This window comes from Chelonoidis abingdonii, chromosome 9 (assembly GCF_003597395.2).
Source record: "Chelonoidis abingdonii isolate Lonesome George chromosome 9, CheloAbing_2.0, whole genome shotgun sequence".
NCBI lineage: Eukaryota > Metazoa > Chordata > Testudines > Testudinidae > Chelonoidis > Chelonoidis abingdonii.
The window spans coordinates 49,177,532-49,194,590 of NC_133777.1; the positions used below are offsets into that span (position 1 = coordinate 49,177,532).

Consider the following 17,059-nt stretch of genomic DNA (forward strand, 5'->3'; position numbering starts at 1 on the left):
CTGAAGCTGTCATGGACTTCTGTGCGATTAGTGCCTCTGAAAATTAGGCCACTTATATTTCGTGTTAAATATGTATTTAGGAGCCTAACTTTAGGCACTCAGGTTTGAACACTTTGGCCTATGAATTAGTAAAAATTTTAATATTTTGTCAAATAGAGAGTACTACAAAAGTGTAATCTCAAGCCTACACAATGTATTAAGCCTTTGTTTTAAACAGCTGTAAGTAAAGGTATGTCTGCACTATGCAATTAGTTTGATTTAACAGAAGTCGATTTTTTAGAAATCAGTTTGATACTGCTGTTTGTGTGTGTCCCCACTAAACGCATTAAGTTGGCAATGTGCATCCACAGTACCGAGGCTAGCATCGACTTTTGGAGCATTGCAGTGTGGTAGCTATCCCACAGTTCCCGCAGTCTCCGCCCCCTACTGGAATTCTGGGTTGTGCTCCCAATGCCCAATGCCCACGATGGGGCAAAAATATTGTCGCAGGTGGTTATGGGTACATGTTGTCAGGCTCCCCCACCCCCCGTGAAAGCAATGGAAAAAAATCGTTTCTCACTTTTTTTCCTGGGTTACCCGTGCAGACGACATACCACGGCAAGCATGCAGCCTGCTCAGCTGACTGTTACCGTACGTCTCCTGGGTGCTGCTGACAGATGCGGTACTGCAGTGCTACACAGCAGCAGCCCCCTGCCTTTGCAAATTGGCAAAGACGGTTACCAGTCATACTGTACCGGCTGCTGCTGTCATGGGTGCTCCTGGCCGGCCTCGGTGAGGTCAGTCAGAAGCGCCTAGACAAAAATGGGAATGACTCCCCAGGTCATTCTCTCTTTAAGTTTTGTCTAATGGAGATTCAGTCCTGCCTAGAATATCAGGCAAGCCTGCTAAAGAACCACGGATGCAAACGGCTGCTCTAGGTCAGAGCCCAAGACATCCCGCAGAAATGATGAGCTGCATGCCATTCTAGGGGGTGCCCCTACAACAACCCCACCTGTTGCTTCCCTCCTCCCTCACCCCCCTGGGCTACCTTGGCAGTTAGCCCCCCATTTGTGTGATGAAGTAATAAAGAATGGATGAATAAGAAACACTGACTTTATTGCCTCTGCAAGCAGAGATCAAAGGGGGGAGGGGAGGGCAGTTGGCTTACAGGGAAGCAGAGTGAACCACCATTCTGCACTCACTTAGCCTATAGTTGGACTGCTCTATACTACTGTCCAGGGTTCATGAGCCATGGGAGCAAGGGGTAGGCTGGGGTAGGTGCGACTGCGCAGTGCTGCCGACTGAGAGAGCAGCCTGAGGCAGAAGCCTCCAGCTGGCATGATGTTCTAGGCAGGACTGAATCTCCATTACCCAAAACTTAAAGAGAAAATGACCTGAAGTCATTCCCATTTTTGTCCAGGCGCCCCCAACCGACCTCACTGAGGCCAGCCAGGAGCACCCACGGGATGACGATGATGGCTACCAGTCATACTGCACCATCTGTCGTCCGCAAGGCAAGGCAAGGGGATGCTGCTGTGTAGTGCTGCAGTACCTCATCTGCCAGCAGCATCCAGTAGACATACAATGACAGTGGAAAAAAGGTGAGAAAATTTTTTCCCATTGCTTTCACAGGGCGGGGGGTGGGGTGGGGGGGCAGGCTGGCTGATGACATGTACCCAAAACCACCCACGACTATGTTTTTGATCCAATCAGCCATTGGGAGCTCAACCCAGAATTCAAATGGTTGGTGGAGACTGCGGGAACTGTAGGATAGCTACAGTCGTCAGACGCCCCTCCCTCTGTGAGAGCAACTGCAGACAAACGTTTTGCACCTTTTTTCTCCATGCAGATGCCATAGCACAGCAAGCACAGAGCCTGTTCAGCTCACCGCAACAGTTATGAGCATTGTGAACACCTCGCGCATTATCGTGCAGTTTATACAGAACCAGAAGCTGAAAAAAAGGCGAGGAGGTGACGGCAGCGCGGTGACGAGAGTGATGAGAACATGGACACAGACTTCTCTCGAAGCATGGGCCCCAGCAACATGGACATCATGGTGTTAATGGGGCAGGTTTGTGCCATGGAATGTCGATTCTGGGCCCGGGAAACAAGCACAGACTGGTGGGAATCACATAATGTTGTGGGTCTGGGATGATTCCCAGTGGCTGCGAAACTTTCGCATGCATAAGGGCACTTTCATGGGACTTGCTTTCCCCTGCCCTGAACCGCAAGAATACCAAGATGAGAGCAGCCCTCACAGTTCACAAGCGAGTGGCGATAGCCCTCTGGAAGCTTGCAATGCCAGAGAACTACCAGTCAGCTGGGAATCAATTTGGAGTGGCCAAATCTACTGTAGGGATTGCTGTCATGCAAGTAGCCAATGCAATCACTGAGCTGCTGCTGTCAAAGGTAGTGACTCTGGGAAATGTGCAGGTCATAGTGGATGGTTTTGCTGCAATGGGATCCCCTAACTGTGATGGGGCGATAGATGGAACCCACATCCCTATCTTGGGACTGGACCACCAAGGCAGCCAGTACATAAACCGCAAGGGGTACTTTTCAATTGTGCTGCATGCACTGGTGGATCACAAGGGACGTTTCACCAACATCAACGTGGGATGGCTGGGAAAGGTTCATGATGCTTGTGTCTTCAGGAACTCTGGTCTGTTTAAATCGCTGCAGGAAGGAATTTACTTCCCAGACCAGAAAATAACTGTTGGGGATGTTGAAATGCCTATATAGTTATCCTTGGGGACCCAGCCTACCCCTTAATGCCCTGGCTCATGAAGCTGTACATAGGCACCCTGGACAGTTGTAAGGAGCTGTTCATCTATAGGGTGAGCAAGTGCAGAATGGTGGTAGAGTGTGCATTTGGACGTTTAAAGGGTCGCTGGTGCAGTTTACTGACTTAGTTAGACCTCAGTGAAACCAATATTCCCATTATTATTGCTGCTTGCTGTGTGCTCCACAATCTCTGCGAGAGTAAGGGGGAGCTGTTTATGGTAGGGTGGGAGGTTGAGGCAAATCGTCTGGCCGCTGATCACATGGAGCCAGACATCAGAGTGATTAGAAGCAGAGATGGCTCCAGGCACCAGCTCAGCAAGCAGGTGCTTGGGGCGGCCACGGGGAAGGGGCTCTTTGGCGGCAATTTGGCGGTGGGTCCCTCACTCCCTCTTGGAGTGAAGGACCAGTCGCCGAAGAAGGAAGTGACGGCGGTAGTGCCGCAGATAGCGATCGTGGCTTCTTTTTTTTGGCTGCTTGGGGCGGCAAAAAACCTGGAGCCGGCCCTGATTAGAAGAGCACAGCAGGGTGCACTGCGCATCAGTGAAGCTTTGAAAACCAGTTTCATGACTGGCCAGGATACCGTGTGACAGTTCTATTTGTTTTTCCTTGATGAAAACCCACCTTCTTGGTTGACTCTAATTCCCTGTAAGCCAACCGCCCTCCCCCTTTCGATCACAGCTTGGAAATAAGTCGCTATCATTTAAAAACCATGTATTCTTTATTAATTAATTATAAAAATAGGGAGATAACTCACAAGGTAGCCTGGGTGGGATGAGGTGCGGGAGGAGGGAAGGAAAAGGCCACTTCAATACTTGATTCAATGACAGCCTTCTGTCCAGTGGGGTGGAGTGGTTGGGTGCCCGGAGCCTCCCTCCCTGCGTTCTTGGGCGTCTGGTTGAGGAGGCGGCTATGAAACTTGGGGAGGAGGCAGGGCGGTTAAACAGGGGTTGCAGCGGCAGTGTCTCTAGCTGACATTCCTGAACCTCCATCAGATGCCGGATCATGTCCATTTGTTCCTGCAGTAGCCCCAACGTTGCTTCGTGCATCCTCTAACCTACCTACTGCCATCTTTCCTCATGTTCACCGCCCGCTTTCCTGTCCTGTGCTATTGTGTCCCGCCACACTTTCTGATGAGCTCTTTCATTGTGGGACGCCTGCATGAGCTCAGAGAACATTTCATTGCACTTGTGGTTTTTTTGTCGCCTTATCTGAGATAGCCTTTGGGATGGAGGAGGGAGGCTTGAAACATTTGCAGCTGCGGGAGGAAAAAAAGGGAGAGAAGTATTTAAAAAGATACATTTTACAGAACAATGGGTATACTCTTTCACGGTGAACAACACTATTCACATTACATAGCACATGTGATTTCAGTACAAGGTCATTTTTTGCATCTTACATTGAGTGCCTGTGGTTTTGGTGTTAGAGATCAAACACGCCGGGCAAGAGAATTCAGCTTGCAGGTGGCCATGGTAAGCCATATAGTCTTTCGGCTTCTGCAACCTTCATAAACAGCAGCAGCGTCCTTTCCCATACCAAGCAAAGCCCGTTGAGTTTTCCATTTAGGGCTGAGCTTTTTGTGTTAACGTGCAGCAGCAGAAATCAAACTGCTCCCCCCCTAATCCTTTTCTCTGCGATGATCGCTTTAACCCTTCCCCAACCACGTGGCTGGTATCAGGGAAGATCCCTGCTAGCCAAATGCGAACAGCTCAGCGCCAATTGCCACCCCGCCCGGCTAACTGCGGCGAGGATTTCTTTTCAGGCACAGGCAAACAGCTCAGTAGGAACGGCCACCTATGAATGTCCCCTTAATTAAATTCCCATATTTCAACCAGGTCACCATGAACGATATCACTCTCCTGAGGAGATAAAGAATGGATGTTGCTTGAATGCCAGCAAACACCGGGACCATACGCTGCCAGGCTTTGTCATGCAATATCAGATTACTTGCTACTAGCATGGCATGGTAAAGTGTCCTGCCACGAAGGACAGAATAAGGCTGCTCTCCCCAGAAAACTTCTGCAAAGGCTTTTAGAGTACCTCCAGGAGAGCTTCATGGAGATGTCCCTGGAGGATTTCCATTCTATCCCGAGACACATTAACAGACTTTTCCAGTAGCTGTCGCGGCCATGAATGCATCCCAAGTCCTCAGGGCAAATCAATCATTAAAAAACATTTGCCTTTAAACCGTGTTTTATATTTACAAAGGTACACTCACCAGAGGTCCTTTCTACGGCTTCATGGTCCAGGATACTGCCTTGGGAGGGTATTTCAGTCAGGGTGAGAAAAAGATCCTGGCTGTCGGGGAGAACAGTATGCTGTATGCTCTCCTCAACCTCGTCATCGTCCTCCTCCTCCTCATCCTCCCCGTCCACAAAATCCTCAGATATGGTGACTGAGACTACCCTATGATTGGAGTCCATGAACAGGGGTGGGGTAGTGGTGGCGGCCCCCCCTAGAACTGCAAGCAGTTCAGCGTAGAAGCAGCACGTCTGCGGCTCTGTCCCGGAGCGTTTGTTTAAATCTTTGGCTTTCTGGTACGCTTGCTTAAGTTTCAAGTGGCACTGTGTTGAGTTCCTGTTGTGGCCTCTGTCCATCATGGCCTTGGAGATTTTTTTCAAATGTTTTGGCATTCCATCTTCGGGAACGGAGTTCTGATAGCACAGATTCATCTCCCCATACAGCGAACAGATCCAGTACCTCCCGTACGGTCGAGGCTGGAGCTCTTTTTCGATTCTGGAACTGCATGGTCACCTGTGCTGATCAGCTCTCCATACTGGGCAAACAGGAAATGAAATTCAAAAGTTCGCAGGGCTTTTCCTGTCTATCTGGCCAGTGCATCTGAGCTCAGATTGCTGTCCAGAGCGGTCACAATGGTGCACTGTGGGATAGCTCCTGGAGGCCAATACAGTCGAATTGCGTCCACACTAACCCTAATTTGAACCGGCAACGTCAATTTCAGCGCTACTCCCCTCACTGGGGAGGATTACATAAATTGATTTTAAGAGCCCTTTATATTGACAAAAACAGCTTAGTTGTGTGGCCGGGTGCAGGGCTAATTTGATTTAACACTGCTAAATTCGACCTAAACTTGTAGTGTAGACCAGACCTAAGTATTATGCTTATTTTCCTCCACATGTGTAAAAAGGCAGAGGTGCAAAGTGACTTCTCTATGATCACACAGGAAGTTTGTGGCAGAGTTGGGAATGGAAAACAAATGTCTTAATATATAATCACGGGCTTTAAACACAAAACTATCCTTCATCCTTTTGATGTGAACACCTGATGAAGTGCTATAGTGAGGTCACCAACTCATTTCATACATATCACCTAACAGCCAGGGCTTTGTAACAAACTTTTGATCACTACCCTGTTTCAAGTGCATGGGACTGAAATAGTGATGATGACCTAGTGGAAGAGACACTACACCATTCTTAAATCAATTACGGCAGGAAGAAGCTGGACCTGAAATAGTAAGACCCTTAACAAAAAACTACTAACATTGTGCTTTACAGAAACTTCTGCTAGAGATTGGGAATAGGAGAACTCTGTCTAGAAAATTTTTTTAGAAAATACATTTCAGCCATAACGGTCTAATAAGGGGGAGTCCGCTGTCTTGAGGGAAACTGTAGGTGTAGGCAAAGGTATGTAGATAAACCTGGCATATAGGGAAAAGCCATCAGCACACATCTCTTCTTTTTTTTTCCTTTGTTCTCCAAGGTTTCTTGGCTGTAGAATATTTGCCTAGGGATCTGTTTTTCCCTTCTAGACTTCCCAAGATTTCCAAACAAGCAAAAAAGCAATTGTTACAACTTCAATGCAGTTGGAGTCAACATCAAGTTTTAAAAATAGTAAGGATTCATTTTTTATTAAAAGAATTTTACCAGCAATAAGTAATTAGTTTATAGACTCATCAGAAGGTCAAGTTTCACCTCAGGAAAAGAGGCTTGGTTTTCCAAGTCTTTATTGGCTCCCACCACAGCAGACTCCCACCCTGGAACAGTTTCCTGGCCTTTGGAAAGGGTCATCCATATTTAACCGGAAAAAAAAAATGTGCACTGCATTCTGATACTCTGTGGTAGCATGGTCTCCCTCTTTTAAAAATAAAATTGGTGAGTTCAGTCCACATTTAAAATGAAAAATTTTTTTCTCATGATAAAACATTCTTTAAAAATACCCTTGCTTGGTTAAATCAAATCATTCACATAGCTAGTCTCCGTTCAGCAATCTCCCGTCTACTGCAGGATAATTGCAGCAGTTGGTGCTTACACAAGATGATAGGTAGTGGGTGGGTGTGTTTGGCTGTGGGTGAGCTGAGGGAGAGAACAGTATTAAAAAGCTGTACAGAATTTTTTGTGACTCCTCTACCTAAATTTTGCACCCAGACATATATAGTATCCCTCACCCATAACCTCATGCCAAATATAAATTCTCCTGAGCCAATGCCTTGGAAAAATATTGGCTTTTAAATTATGACCACCTCGATCTCCAAAGAGAGCAAGCACACTGGCTACTTAGGCATCTGTTCAAATAGGAAAGGGAGAGACTATTATTTGAATATATCCTCAGCAGGGTCATTATCAAATTTCTGAAGAACTCAAAGCAAGAAAAATAAAGAACTTAATCTATTATTTAAATTCCAAACACTTTTCTGTGTTGCAGAGGATTTATTTGTAGAGCTGTCGATTAACTGAAGTTAACTCACGCGATTAACTCAAAAATTTAATTGAGATAAAAAATTAATCGTGATTAATTGCAGTCTTAATCACACTGTTAAACAATAGAATACCAATTGAAATTTATTAAACATTTTGGATGTTTTTTCTACATTTTCAAATATATTGATTTCAATTACAACACAGAATACAAAGTGTACAGTGCTCACTTTATATTATTTTTATTATAAATTTTACACTGTAAAAATAATAAAAGAAAAAGCATTTTTCAAGTCACCTCATACAAATACTGTAGTGCAATCTCTTTATTTTGAAAGTGGAACTTACAAATGTAGATTTTTTGTTGTTGTTACATAACTGCAGAGGCAGATGATGATTTTGTGGGGCTCTAGGCCAGAGAAAGTGGAGGCCCCTCCCACCTTTTCCTTTTGCAGTCCACCCTGCCCCTCTCCCTGGCTCTCCTGGCAGGGAATGGGGTTGGGGTGGAAGGGCTTCTCCTGCACGCCCAGCGCTCCTGTTGGGGAGGAGGGGCTTCCGAGGGGTGCAGGAGTGCTGGGTGGGCAGGTGGAGCAGGTTGGGGCGGCACCCATTTTTCCAGGGCACGGGCCCTGTTGGCCCAGTGGCTGATCCGTTACTGCATAACTGTAAACAAACTTGTTTGTTTGAGCGATTGGCTGAAGAAGAAGTAGGACTGAGTGGACTTGTAGGCTCTGAAGTTTTACATGCTTTTATTTTTGAATGCAGGTTTTTTTTTTGGATGCAATTCTACATTTTTAAGTTTAACTTTCATGATAAAGAGATTGCACTACAGTACTTATATTAGGTGAATTGAAAGACACTATTTATTTTGTTTTTTACAGTGCAAATATTTATTAATAAAAATAAATATAAAGTGAGCATTGTACATTTTGTATTCTGTACTGTAATTAGAACAGGAGTACTTGTGGCACCTTAGAGACTAACAAATTTATTTGAGCGAAGTGGGCTGTAGCCCACCAAAGCTTATGCTCAAATAAATTTGTTAGTCTCTAAGGTGCCACAAGTACTCCTGTTCTTTTTGCAGATACAAACTAACACGGCTGCTACTCTAAAACCTGTACTGTAATTGTAACCAATATATTTTTAACATGTAGAAGACAGCCAAAAATATTTAAATAAATGGTATTCTATTATTGTTTAGCAGTGCGATTAATCATGCGATTAATCACAATTATTGTTTTAATTTCTTGACATTCCTATTTATTTTATTTTTACTGGTCCTCCCTACTACTATCAAAATGGGCAATTATTCTGTTTCTAACTCTTTGAGCTACCAATGCAATTAATAGTAACACTTCTTTATTTCTGTGCCCTCAATATTTCTTCCACCCTACTTTAGTTCCCACGTATCTCTCAAACCACATCACCTTGTTCTGACACTTGTTTTAACCTCTGTTTTTCAGTCAGAGCCTTACCAAGACCACCTGATGAAGATCACACATCTGCTCCTGTATAAAAACACTTCCCTAGTGACAGACTAACATGGCTGCTACTCTAAAACACTTCCCTAGTTGCGCCAGAAATGAAGTAGAATCTTGTCATAACTATAAAGGGAAGGGAACAGCCCTCCTGTGTACAATACTATAAAATCCCTCCTGGCCAAAGACACCAAAATCCTTTTACCTGTAAAGGGTTAAGAAGCTCAGGAAACCTGGTTGACACCTGACCCAAAGGATCAATCAGGGGACAAGATACTTTCAAATCTTGGTGGGGGGGAAGTCTTTTGTTTGTGCTCTTTGTTTTGGGGGTTCGTTGGCTCTTGGGACTAAGAGGGACAGACATTACTCCAGGCTCTCCAAATCTTTCTGAATCAGTCTCTCATATTTCAAACTTGTAAGTAACAGCCAGGCAAGGCATGTTAGTCTTATTTTTGTATTCTCAACTTGCAAATGTTCCTTTTTGCTGAGAGGATTTTACCTCTGTTTGCTGTAACTTTGAACCTAAGGCTAGAGGGGGTCCTCTGGGCTATATGAATCTGATTACCCCGTAAAGTATTTTCCATCCTGATTTTACAGAGATGATTTTTACCCTTCTTTCTTTAGTTAAAAGCTTTCTTTTTAAGAACCTGATTGATTTTTCCTTGTTTTAAGATCCAAGGGTTTTGGATCTGGACTCACCAGGACTGGTGGGGGAAAGGAGGGAGGATGGTTAAAATTCTCCTTGTGTTAAGATCCAAGAGGTTGGATCGGTGTTCACCAGGAACTTGGTGAAAAAACCTCTCAAGGCTACCCAGGGAGGGGAAGGTTTTGGAAGGAAAGGGGGTGTTCCAGACTTAGGAATCTTGATGGTGGCAGCGAAACCAGATCTAAGCTGGTAGTTAAGCTTAGATGTATTTATGCAGGTCCCCACATCTGTACCCTAAAGTTCAGAGTTAGGGAGGAACCTTGACAAACCTGGAGAGCCTAACTAGTTCTGCTGGCAGTGGCCCACCTCAGGAAAGCATTACTAACCAAGACCAGACTGCCTATCAGAACATTCACTTTGTAGGTTTCTCCTTTTTGGTTGATGGAAAAGAGTACAAAGTGGTTAAGGATTTCAGAAATCTAGATTTAACCTCCTGGGCTGCTATACTGAATTAACTCCATTTTCATAAATCAAGCCACTATTTTTGTACTGTAAAAACAAGAGTTTAACGTGAGTAAGCTCAGACAATCTGTTTAAGATTTGCAGCTGTTTATCCTTCCCTTCCACATTAAATTGCCAGCAACATCTTGAAATTCCGAAGAAGTCAAAGAAAACTGAGAAAATATAAAAGGGTGTGTAAGAAGCGTAACAATATTATATAGTAGAATGGTATAAATCACCTACAAAAAAAACCAGGAAATTTCAATTTAAGGCTTTCATTTCATCCTTAAATCTCTTCCTTGTGCTGTACTGAGGTATCAGAACAGATGTTATATTCCCAATCCTTCTCAGTGTACTTAGTTCTGATTAACTGGAATTATGCAAAGGTGGTACAACAGCAGCAGAATAAGATCTTAGATTTATCAGCCAGGATGCAAAGGAGGCAGTAGTCTTAACTCTAATGTGAGAAATTATAAGATAGTTTAAAATGGCAGTCATCTTAAAAAAAAAAATCACGTCTCTCTGAAGGTGTGCTTATCTACTGTCACAACTAAATTCTAATTTACTGTAACTGAAAGAAGTTAAGAAGATTTGTATATATATTTGTATATTTGACAGCACTTTATGTATAGTCAGTTTGTCTGTTTTTCTTGTATTACTCGGGTCGTTTTCTCATTCACATAGAAACAAGGGAGATTAAAACCTTTAAAAAATAGAAAATGTAAAATCAAAAACATTGGCAGATGGAAGGTATAGCATCTGAAATCCCTTTAACCAATTTAATTTTTTAAACTGACTAGACTTCCAGTTGATGGTGTCCCTTCAAAAGAAAATGGTTTCTCGTTTCAGGGCCTGAAAACTCTACTTGACATTTTGCCAGAAAGTAGAAAGTTTTCACTGATGAGAAAGGAACCTATATTACCCACTAGAGAAGCTAAGCTTTTATTTTAAACAATGAAGCTTCTACCTTTTATGGTTGTGAAAATAACTTTTCAAATGTTAAACAACGCAGTGCCGTCTTTCTCAGTCTACAGAGTGTGCCTGGGTATCTTGTGTTGCTCATGGCCTTCCCAGTACCTTTCACTCCCCAGCTGACAAGACTATTATCACTTTCAAAGCTAGTATACAGAAACCAACAGGCAGTTGTGAAACTGGCAAGAACTATCTCAGCTTCACTTTGCCACTATTTGGGAAGGCTATGAACAGCTGCAGCAGCAGGCACTGGTGCTTTTCATGGAGAAGGAGTTACTAATAAATGAATTAGTGGGGAAAAACTTCTCTTACAAAGCAGCGAGGATAGGGAGGGATACACTAGCAGAGACTACCCTTCCCTAAATCCATCTGTTGGAGGGCTCAAAGGCAGGGGACTTAACTTTTTTTCTTTTTCTTTCTTTTTTTTTCTCTTTTTTTAGCAGGCCAGAGAAGAGGAAGAGAGTATATTTTGCAGTTTAGACACCTGTGATGGCTTTGATCACAGAACCCCTCTTGGGAGCTGCCATCCGATGTGCCAAGACTACTTCTACTCCTGCCTTCCCTGCCAGCCTGGGGCCCCAGCACCCTGTCTTGCTGAGCGAGACACACCTGTCTGCTCCAACAAAGACCTAGGGTCTGAATTACTTACCCCAAAGCTGCAGGTTTACCTGAAAGCAGCTAATAGAAGTGTTCCTGTCTTTAACACTCAGATGCCCAACTCCCAATGCGGCCTAAACCCAAATAAATCAGTTTTACCCTGTATAAAGCTTATGCAGGGTAAACTCATAAATTGATGGCCCTCTATAACACTGACAGAGAGATATGCATGGCTGTTTGCTCCCCCAGGTATTAATACATACTCTGGGTCAATTAATAAGTAAAAAGTGATTTTATTAAATACAGAAAGTAGGATTTAAGTGGCTCCAAATAGTAACAGACAGAACAAAATAAGTCACCAAGCAAAATAAATAAATAAATAAACAAACGTGCAAATCTATGTCTAATCAAACTGAATACAGATAATCTCACCCTCAGAGATGCTTCAGTAAGTTTTTTCCTCAGACTGGACACCTTCCAGGCCTGGGCACAATTCTTTCCCCTGGTACAGCTCTTGTTCCAGCTCAGGGGGTAGCAGGGGATTCTTCATGATGGCTCCTCCTGCTTTGTTCTGTTCCACCCATTTATTTAATCTTTTGTATAAGGTGGGAATCCTTTGTCCCTCTATGGGTTCCCACCCCTTCCTTCTCAATGGAGGGACACTAGGTTAAAGATGGATTCCAGTTCAGGTGACATGATCACATGTCGCCGCAAGACTTTATTACCCACTTGCCAGCACACAAGTATACAGGAACACTTACAGGTAAAACACAACCATCTGCAGTCAGTTGTCCTGGTTAATGAGAGTCATCAAGATTCCAAACCACCATTCATGGCCCACACTTTGCATAATTACAATAGCCCCTCAGAGTCATATTTCATATTTCTAGTTTCAGATACAAGAGTGGTACATTTATACAAATAGGATGATTACACTCAGTAGTTTACAAGCTTTGTAATGATACCTTACAAGAGACCTTTTGCATGAAGCATATTCCAGTTACATTATATTCACTCATTAGCATATTTTTATCAAATCATATAGACTGTAATGCCACAACACCTGCTAACAAGAGGCTAAATCAATCAATCAAGCTCTTCCCTTCCCCACATCAGATCTAGGGACAGCACCATGGTAGGAAATTCAGGACTTCCTTCTTCTCTTCGATAGCTGTGAACAGAGCTGAACTTCTCACTATGGTATTGACCTTAAATCACAGTTGCCTTGCCTTTTGTATCAGCCTCTAGCATTTGGTACATTTTCTAATCTCTTCCATTATACTCAGTTTTGTGTTTTAATCACACAGTGAGAAGCACTTATCACATTTAAAAAAAAATTTAAACAGCATTTGAAAACAACTATTTCAATTTTACAATTGGCATACCAAAGGAAAACTCCAGCTGGCAGCTGCCATCTTATAGAAAAGTGACTTGTGACACAAAGAGTATACAAGCCAACTCTCAGCAATTTCCTCCCACCCCCACAATGTAATCTTTTCTCCTGCAGAACTATACAAATGGAGAAGTTTAAGTAACTTTTCCAAGGACAACTATGATCTAAAATGTAGTTACCCTTGTAAATCCCACCAGTTAGCAGGAGTGTTCTGCCCTTCATTAGGCAAAGAACATAAAATGAATGTGTGTACATAGGGCAATAGAGTGAATGGAGCTGGGAGAGGAGAAGGACAACTGGGGGGAGGGGAGGAGAGAGAGCAAATAATTCACTTATTTTCTTAAGTAGTAACATTTTCAAGAAATGTGAGAAAGTAGGCAAATTTTCATTTTCAGACTTAGTGGGAAACACTGTATTATTTACATTACATTAGTAGCACCTGGAATTCCCACTGAGATTGGGTCCCCATTGCCCCAGGCCAGGGATTGGCAACGTTTGGCCCGTGGCCTGCCAAGGTAAGCCCCCTGGTGGAATGGACTGGTTTGTTTACTTGCCACATCTGCAGGTTTGGCCGATCGCAGCTGCTGGAAGTGGTGTGGGCTGAGGGATGTGCTGACCTCCATTTCCTGCAGCCCCCATTGGCCTGGAGTGGTGAACCGCAGCCAGTGGGAGCCGCAGTTGGCCAAACCTGAGGACGCAGCAGGTAAACAAACCGGCCTCGCCTGCCAGGGGGCTTACCCTGGATGGCCGCGTGACAAACATTGCCGATCCCTGCTCTAGGCACTATATACAACAAAGTAAGAGACAGCAAACTACGTAGGGCAGGGACTATCTAGATAAACACAGGGTATAAAGTGAAATGGAGGCACAGAGCAGTGAAGTGACTTGCCTAAGGTCACACAGGAGAGCAGTGGCAGAGCTAGAAACAAAACCTAACTCTCCTGATTCCCAGTCAAGTACCATACCACCAGGCCACACTAACCACAAACTGGGTAATTCTGAAATGCGGGTCTGAAGTTTGACCAACAGGCAGTTAGAGATTGTTGGGATAACCACCCAATTTCATTTTTGCATTAAAAAAAAAAAATTCAGGCGAGTATTGATCCAAGTAACAGCTAAAATTACAATAATTAGAGGGTTTTTCTGTTTGACAGCACTTATCAGTCAGTTTATTATTGTGTTGGTTTTTATATAAGTAATAGGGAAATATTTTGGAAAACAAATAAGAAAATGTGATTGTAAAGCCTCAAAGGCAAGCGAAGTACCTGTAACTACTGACTAGATTTCAGATCAACTGCATTTCTTTAATCTCTTGCCTGTCTTCTGTATAGCCACCTACAAGTACCATCATCCTCCTGGCCTGCTTCACCAAGCCTCCCTTTCTCTTTCTTTGAGTTCCTCCTCAAAGCATACTTTATGAAGTTTTACAAATCTTAGTTCCTCTCTCTTAGCAATGACCCCAACAGAAAAAAATATATAATAAATCTGGAATCTCTCTACTGCATGCATCACTGAATAAAATACTATATGATCTCCTTCATTCATCTTCCATTCCTTCTAAATTTTGTAATCATCACTTGTCACATTTTGTCAATGTAACATGGGATCTCTTTGGGGCAATGACCCTGAGTTTTACCTATCTGTTCAGCTCCAAGTATATTTCTAGCAAACAATAAGTTTTTCCTAGCCTGCAAAAACCGACAACTGCAGAAAATATTCTGTGTACCTTTAAAAAAAATCCAAATTGATTTATATCAAATATTGCGAATTAGAAGAGAGCTCTCTCCCGGTCGCCATAGAGTCTTTTCACCAGATGCATTACAGCTTGCTGCTAGGGAATATAAATTGCTTGCTGCTAGAGAGTAAGAGGCTAACAGTGATGCACCATCTTATCCTGATGGCGCATTACCCATCACCACTCATATTTTAACTTTCTTCCCCCTCTCCCTCCCCCTACTAGCAAAAAAATGGAACAAAAAACCTACCACCACCTCACAACACCTTAAAAAGAATGAGTTTTCCAAAATGTTTGAAATTAATATGAAAACCAGCCTCTGACATTTAAAAGATGTTCATTAAATTGATAATTAACTTGACTAAAACATCCTTGCACATGACAGGACCCCCCTTTCCCACTGTAGCCACAAACTATTATATTTCCAGGCATTATTGTTACAACCCTATCTCAACATCAGTCACAATCTCTTATTGGTTATGTAGGTCAGTGATCCACATCTGCAAAACCTGAAGAAAAAGCATACAGTGCACTATAGACCAATAAGATTTCTATATTTTAAAATCCTTATTTAGAAGATTCCAGAAACAGGCAATTATAAACTCTTATCTGAAAACTTTGCTGGCCTCAGAATACAGATGCATCTCTAATAAACTAGTACTGCATGAATACATATTAGATTTTAAAAATAAATACAGTTTAATTTCCAAGAGTATATAATAGAACATTAAGCTAAAAGCAATAGTTAGAATTTTAGAAATGTTCTGGCATTTTCTAAGCATTTGTAACCTCCTCCATCCTCCCACTCTCTCCCTATTATAAACCTTTAAATGCTTTGTGTGTTTATTTGCATATCAATACTCACAATGCTCTTCCAGTTCACAGCAGTACAGGCATCTGAGCTCTGGGAACAAATTGAAAGGTACTCAGTTATTTTCTGCATACTTTGCAAATACTCTGATAAACATATTCCCTTATAATAGTTCCCTTGGTAAATATTTTGCTGGACTAGACTCTTAAAACAGAATTTAGGCTATTTTATAAGTGGTAATAAGGAATTAGAATATACACTGAATAATAGCTTAGCTCAACGTATGTGTTTGTTCAAAACCACTTTTTTAAAATACATTTTTTTTTCAAAATGGAAAAAAACATTTGCAGTAGCTCTAGCTAGTAAAATTAACACAAAATCAGTTACCCAGCTTACATTTAACCACCTTAAGAATTTTATAAAAATATATACTTGTTTTAGGAGAAAAAAAGCAAACAGCTTTTTTAATGTAAGCAAACTCCATGTTTTAAAGTGTTAGCAAGAGCCACAGCCTCTTTGTATCACTCTTGATTCAAGATAATCCACTTTAAAATAAAAAAAAAGAAAAAAGAAAAAAGAAAAGAAAGGTCTCAATGTTTAATGAAAACAGGTTGGAAATTCTAATGCAGAACAGCTGTATTCAATTTTGGACCAGTTGGCAAACAAGAGCAGGTCCTTGTGACTGGTCCGGGCTAGTAACATTTGGGGACTACTATAAATGCTTTCGAGATCAGTACATTTTTCCAGACTATTTTGAGATGAGAATTAGAAATGAAAAAACCTCATTTCCATAGCTCATGGAACTCAGAGCTTCAAGTATCTGCTACTATTGAATACAATTTTAAACCTGATGTTATTTAGGTTTGAAGACATCAATCTTCAGTAAACAGTATGTACTGGAGTCTATTTATGGCTTTAAAATATTTACAAGAATATGAAGAAGGGTCAGAGATCACAGCTGAGACAGAGAACTAGGCAGTTCTTCCGGCCTTCTCTTCCCAACACCAGCCAAAATATAGTAATTCAAAAAGCTACTGTTAGTGCTTCCAAATTTCAGTATTAATGCTTAGTACTTTTTATAGATCATTTTACAAAAACATAGTAACACATGCAGTACAGTGGTTTAGAGATGACCTGCAAATGATAAAGCAAAATTGGAAACTGCCAAAGCACTGGTGGAAGAAGACTGGGGCATTACAGCATATGGAATTTTTAGTCAGAACTTTAGGCTGCATGGTATAACAAAAATGCTTCTTCACTTCCAGAACAGCCCATAAGACAGCTTGCTGGATCCATGCTGCCTCCAGTCAGTTACAAAGTAGAGTTTTCATGTTACATTTAGGATAAAGGTGCTCAGATTCAGAATAACTTGTATACATGCATGAAAACCGAGCAATGGCTGGAGGGGACAATTGCTAGTTCTTTACGGCTTGTGTTTCATCCAGACTCATTCTCTGATATAGCAAGCCCCAAGCAGTTAAAAATCATGCGTGAGCCTCCCCCACCAAAAT

General features: G+C 42.4%; 1 protein-coding gene across 2 annotated transcripts in view; it reads right to left on the reverse strand.

Annotated features, from left to right (window-relative positions):
- The window catches only part of HMG20A (high mobility group 20A), a 97,742-nt gene that overhangs the window by 67,089 nt on the left and 13,594 nt on the right, over positions 1-17,059 (reverse strand). For both annotated transcript variants that reach the window (XM_032799780.2, XM_032799779.2), the window contains exon 2: positions 15,603-15,641. The gene's annotated coding sequence lies outside the window, so the exon portion shown is untranslated. The remainder of the gene's footprint in view (positions 1-15,602; positions 15,642-17,059) is intronic.